Source organism: Chrysemys picta, chromosome 9 (genome assembly GCF_011386835.1).
Source record: "Chrysemys picta bellii isolate R12L10 chromosome 9, ASM1138683v2, whole genome shotgun sequence".
In the NCBI taxonomy this organism is placed as follows: domain Eukaryota; kingdom Metazoa; phylum Chordata; order Testudines; family Emydidae; genus Chrysemys; species Chrysemys picta.
Window position 1 is genome coordinate 35,594,812 of NC_088799.1, and position 5,996 is coordinate 35,600,807.

General features: G+C 41.6%; 1 long non-coding RNA gene across 1 annotated transcript; it reads left to right on the plus strand.

Annotated features, from left to right (window-relative positions):
- The first annotated feature begins 3,801 nt into the window (after positions 1 to 3,801).
- Positions 3,802 to 5,596, plus strand: LOC135973574 (uncharacterized). Its single transcript, XR_010590481.1, has 3 exons — positions 3,802 to 4,165; positions 4,886 to 4,976; positions 5,429 to 5,596. It is a non-coding gene; the product is annotated as an uncharacterized LOC135973574 (long non-coding RNA).
- The last annotated feature ends 400 nt before the right edge of the window (positions 5,597 to 5,996 follow it).

Below are 5,996 nucleotides of genomic sequence, written 5' to 3' on the forward strand. Positions count from 1 at the left end.
CTCTCTCAAGGCATCCCTAAGCCTCGCAGCCCCACGCTGGGCCCCTCTAATAGTCCTGCTCTCTGGCTGTTCAAATTCAGCCTCCAGGTGTTGAACCTCTGAGTTCCATGCCTGGGTGAATCTTTCACCCTTCCCTTCACAAATGTTATGGAGGGTACAGCACGCGGCTATAATCGCGGGGATGCTGTCATCAGCCAGGTCCAGCTTCCCATACGAGAGCACCAGCGGCCCTTTAAACAGCCAAAAGCACACTCCACAGTCATTCTGCACCAGCTTAGCCTGTCCTTGCTGCTGTCAAGGCTCCCTGTATAGGATTTCATGAGCCAGGGCATTAAAGTGTAAGCAGGGTCTCCAAGGATCACAATAAGCATTTTAACTTCCCCTATGGTGATTTTCTGGTCTGGGAAAAAAGTCCCTGCTTGCAGCTTCCTGAACAGGCCAGTGTTCTGAAAGATATGTGCGTCATGCACCTTTCTGGGCCAGCCTGCGTTAATGTCAATGAAACGCCCACGGTGATCCACAAGCGCCTGGAGAACCATAGAGAAATACCCCTTCCGATTAATGTACTCGGAGGCTAGGTGGGCTGGTGCCAGAATTGGAATATGCGTCCCATCTATCGCCCCTCTGCAGTTAGGGAAACCCATTTGTGCAAAGCCAGCCACAATGTCATGCATGTTACCCAGAGTCACAGTTCTTCTGAGCAGGATGTGATTAATGGCCCTGCAAACTTGCATCAACACAATTCCAACGGTCGACTTCCCCACTCCAAACTGGTTAGCGACCGATTGGTAGCTGTCTGGAGTTGCCAGCTTCCAGATTGCAATAGCCACCTGCTTCTCCACTGGCAGGGCAGCTCTCAATCTCGTGTCCTTGTGCCGCAGGGTGGGGGGGTGAGCTTATCACACAGTCCCGTGAAAGTGGCTTTTCTCATCTGAAGTTCTGCAGCCACTGCTCGTCATCCCAGACTTGCACGATGATGTGATCCCACCACTCAGTGCTTGTTTCCCAAGCCCAAAAGCGGCTTTCCACGGTGGTGAGCATGTCCGTGAACGCCACAAGCAATCTCGTGTCATATGCGTTACTCGAGTCCATATCATCGTTGGAGTTCTCACTGTCAGTTTGGATCTTAAGGAGTAACTCGACTGCCAAACATGACGTGCTGGTGAAACTCGTCAGCATATTCTTCAGCAGTTCAGGCTCCATTCCCGCAGACCGAAAGGGAAGACAATGCGCGGAGTACAAAAAACATTGAAAGCTGGTGCCAAATGTGGATGGAAGCACAGGGATTGCTGGGATGCAAACCGATGCATTGTGGGGCATTGGGACAGGACCCAGAATGCCCCACACCTGCTGCCCCCTTCCCACAAGCCACAGCTCCAGAATGGGAAGAGGTGCTCTGTGGGATAGCTGCCCATAATGCACTGCTCCCAATGCCGCTGCAAGTGCCGCAAATGTGGCCAAGCCAGTGCGCTTGCAGCTGACAGTGTGGACACACTGCAGCGCTTTCCCTGCTGCGCTCTCTGAGGGCTGGTTTAACTCACAGCGCTCTACATCTGCACATGTAGCCAGGTCCTAAAAGTGAAATATTTCTGTGAGTGGTAAGTTTGGAGGGGTGATCAGGCTGTGCATGTGTGTTTTGTGATCTTGTATCTAGCAGGATCAAGAATTTGAATCTCCAAGTGCAGTTCCACCTATGTATCAGAATTCAAACTTCATATGATTTGAGGAAATACTAACTTTCCATTTTCATCCTGAATGTATTCATGCCGTTCCACAATATACAAAATTTCCCTAGAGATATTGTTACTACTTTGCCTTAGCAAGAAATGGGCTGTCTTTGGAATTATAAACTCTGAGTTCAAATCCTGTCACTTCTTGGACCTGCATGGACTGTGTGAGGTTTGTAATATTATGCAGCTGTGGATGGATCATTGAGATCTGCTTCCTAATATTTGGCAGCTTGCTTTTTAATATTTCCAAACACTCCTGTTATCTCTTTTCAGCAGTATGATTCTAATCGCTACTATAAATTCATGATCCTCTGTTAATCCAGCAAACCCTCAAAATTATCAGCATATGCAGTTATATTTGCATTTTAGGAATGCACACTGAAGCAAAATTTTCCACTTCTTAGAGACTTGGGTCTTTTAGCTGTAAGATGCACATTACTAACTAGGAATGGTTTTGCAGCAAAGGCTTGTAAATACCTGTAAGTATTTAGGATTGTGCAGATGACATTTTCCTCAATGAATGTAAGAAGGAAAGCTGCAGGGTTTCAGCCAAATTCAGCAGGAAGAAGGAGAAAATTATTTCCACATCTCTTCTGTATGTTATTAAAATGGAAAAATGAGATAATTCTGCAGTACATATGACAACTAAATAGGAGGTCTATTCTCTGTATAACTTCAACCAATTTCAATGGCTGTTACATGCACATTGATGGGAAAAAAGACACCTAAAATAGACTGATGCATGAATGACGTTGTACATTTAATACTAAAGAAAATGCTCATTTTACTTAGGATAGTCACTTTTTATTCCAGATATATGCATGCATTCTTTTTACAGCAATTATTCCAGTTGTCAGAATGACCTGATACATTTGTTCTTTGATGTCAATTTGAGTTGCATCACTGTGGAATCATTGCTACAGAAACTCCAACCTGGTTTTTAAATGTATTGCTTTCACTCATTTTCTTCAGAGAAGCCGGGTTTGATTTCTCATAGTAAAATAGAGAAAATCTCTAAATCTACGGCAGTGTGCATGGCAAAAGTACCCAGAAAGCTAGATCAGAGACAATATGGAAAAAAATGTGATTAAAATGCCAACAAACAAAATTTATCTCTTGATAATACGTGCTTCATTGTAATTGAAACCAGTGCTAAATTAGATTAATACCAAAATATTAAAGTGTGCCAGACCTGTTTTCTGTAGGCTTTGCCATAATTGGATTCTGATGCGGATGATAGTTTAAGTAGATAAAGTCTGTTGATTAAGGAACTTGATTATTCATAGGTCAGGAGTTTCCTGCTAAGGTATATAGTGCTTTTGCTTTTTTTTTTTTTTTTTTAAAGAATCACTCATCCTCCCTTCCCTGCCCCTATGATCCATGCTTATGTATCTAAAGTCCATATCTTGCCTACAGTAAATCTTTCTCTTGCTCAGAAAGAAACTATTTCACTATGTAAGCCAGGCATATTGACAACAGATTTAACCCAGCCAACTCAGCTTTCTTCAATCACAAGAGAGCTGGGTTGGTTTCAGGTTTCTGGGATAGAGGCACAAAAAATCTGCATGCCCCAAGTAGAATCCATTTGTTTTTCTTTGAACGCACCTAGGGGGAGGTCAAAAAGAAATAAATATTTTAGCTGCTCAGAACGAGATGAATTATGGGATTATTTGTAATCCAGAGTGAAAATTTAGTTACACCAAACAAGGTAGCACCAAAAATAAGATCCATTAACTCCTGAGAGTCAAAAGCATATTTTATATTGCTCCTTTAGATTTATCCTGTGTCTTTTTTCTATTCAGGTTTATGGCAATCACTGCATATCTCATAATACCCCTCATCTCTTTGTAGAAATGCCTATTTTTGGAAGGTATAAGAAAAATAGCCATTTATGTATCCTGTCTGTTGTATTTCTTATATTGTTGTAACTTACAAAATGGAGTGAAGTCTAGACTTTTGTTGTAATATTAAGAATAAATCAAGTTAGACTCAATACTAAGGGCCCCAGATTCTCTGTGGAGTTCAACCAAACAATGGTAGGGACAATTTGTCACTAACATCTCCGGCTGTTTGATTTTCTGGAGGTTTGACTGGTGATATTTAGGTTTTCACTACCACATATTCTACAGCTTTAAAAAAATGCATAGCTGTATGCAGGGGTGTGAGTGTTCACAGAAACCATCCTTTGAACATAATAATAATAAAAGTGAAATCCCTGAGTAATAAAAATTGCTTTAGTGAACAATGAAACTGTGGAGGATAATAAAAAATTGCTTTAATGAATAATGCAGCTTTTTTTTTCTCCCTCCCCAACCTGTTGCCAGAAATAAATTCCAAACTAGGAGCTGCTTTCTACACAGATCATAAATACTCAGTATTTTCTTCAGAGACTGGCCTAAACACTGAACCAAGCTCCAAAATGAGACACTGGAAAGGTGAATTGGTAATTGTTTATAGAAGTACATAGACTTCTGCCCCCCTGTAGCTTGACCATCTACTCAGAGGTTAAGACTATTTGGAATATACCCTGTCTACCTGCCCTGGCCCATAGTATGCCTAAAACCAATGCAAAATATTCCCAGGTCTGGCTAGGTTGTCTAGTGAAGTAAGGATCAGGGTTCAAATTGTGAATGTGGTCACATGCCTCATAGGCCAGCAGGAGCTGGGGACACAGCAAAGGTGGTGTGTACTGGCCACAGAGGTTGGAATGGCTTGCACTGTTCTAGAGTGAACTCTAACTATAGTTGTGGTGACAGGATTAAGATGAAGTTGAGGCCAATCCATCTCAAATGGTTGGAAGCTGAGTGAGCTGCAGGCCTTTCAGCAGTGGATGTGAAAGATCTCACAGGACTTCTGTTTAAAAGAAAAAAAAAGAAATATTATTTCATCCAACTAACATTGGAATGGAAAAGCCCTCCTTCCAATTTTAAGTGTCCTGACCTTAATGGAACCTTAATGGAAAGGATTATAAAGCCTTTCACTTCTGTATTGCTGGATCAAATCCAATGTAAGTAGGTTGTGACCAGAAGTTGATATCACCAGACGACTATTAAGGAGCCAGTGTGAGATGAAGCGCAGTAGTTTTAGTACAGTTCTCAGTGAGCAAATGTCAACATCACAAAAACTACCATAAGTGACACTTTGTTTGTTTGCAGCTTCAGCAGAGAGGCCCAGTCCTGCAATTTTAGCCCTCTGGCCTCCAATGGAAGTTTTACCTGGATAAGTGGAATAAAAACAGGACCATAGGTAATAATTTAAAAAAATAAGTAATGCCTTTTGTTGCTGTTTATATTTGTATAGCTGAATAAACTATACATCTAGGAAGAGAAAATGTTCTTTCCCCATCTTTTCCTTGTTTAACTTTGATGAAAAATAGAATAAATTCTTAAGAAATAATTTATCTACCCCCGCACAGGCTGGAGCTTTTATAAATCAAAGATAATAAAGAATATTGTAATAACGTAAATCTGAAAATATAAATGTGGCCATGTATGTACATTCTACTACTTCATTGTATTCATTTGTGTTTCTAATAGTATTAGTCCTGTAAATTTTGTCTCTAATATGAATTATTTATCAAAATACTTTTGCACCAAAGGAAACATATTAAAATATAATGACCTGAAATGAATGCCCATTTAAAAAATAATACAGTTAAATTAATATATTTTTAAGTAACTGATGTGTGTATTTGACAGGTATCTACTTTATGAGCAGAGAATAGCAGGAGGAAAATGAAGTATAACTGAGACAAGCACAAAAACCACTAATGGCTATAGATTCCATGCCATCAGAAAAAAAATATAGGGAGCAGTTTTCCACAGGAACATCTCGACAGCAGTGGCCAGTAATGAAATCGGAATACAGCAAGGTAAGCAGGGCCGGCTCCAGGCACCAGCTTAACAAGCAGGTCCTTGGGGCGGCCAAGGGAGAGGGGTGGCATGTGCGGCATTCGGGGGTGACAGGTCCCTCACTCCCTCTAGGAGGGAAGGACCTGCTGCCGAACTGCTGCTGCCGATCGCGGCTTTTTTTTTTTTTTCCAATTGCCGTCGCCGGTCGCGATTGCGGCTTTTTTTTTTTTTTTTTTTGCTTGGGGCGGCAGAAATGCTGGAGCCGGCCCTGAAGGTAAGAGCTTTTAAAAGAGCAAATTTAGGCCCCAAAGAACTCCCAGTGAAATCAGTAGGGCTTTGTGAGTGGACGGGGATCCACCTGGCTGGAGCTCAAGACTGGCTCAGGGCTAAGGTTGTAGTGCTTTCAAGCAGTAAG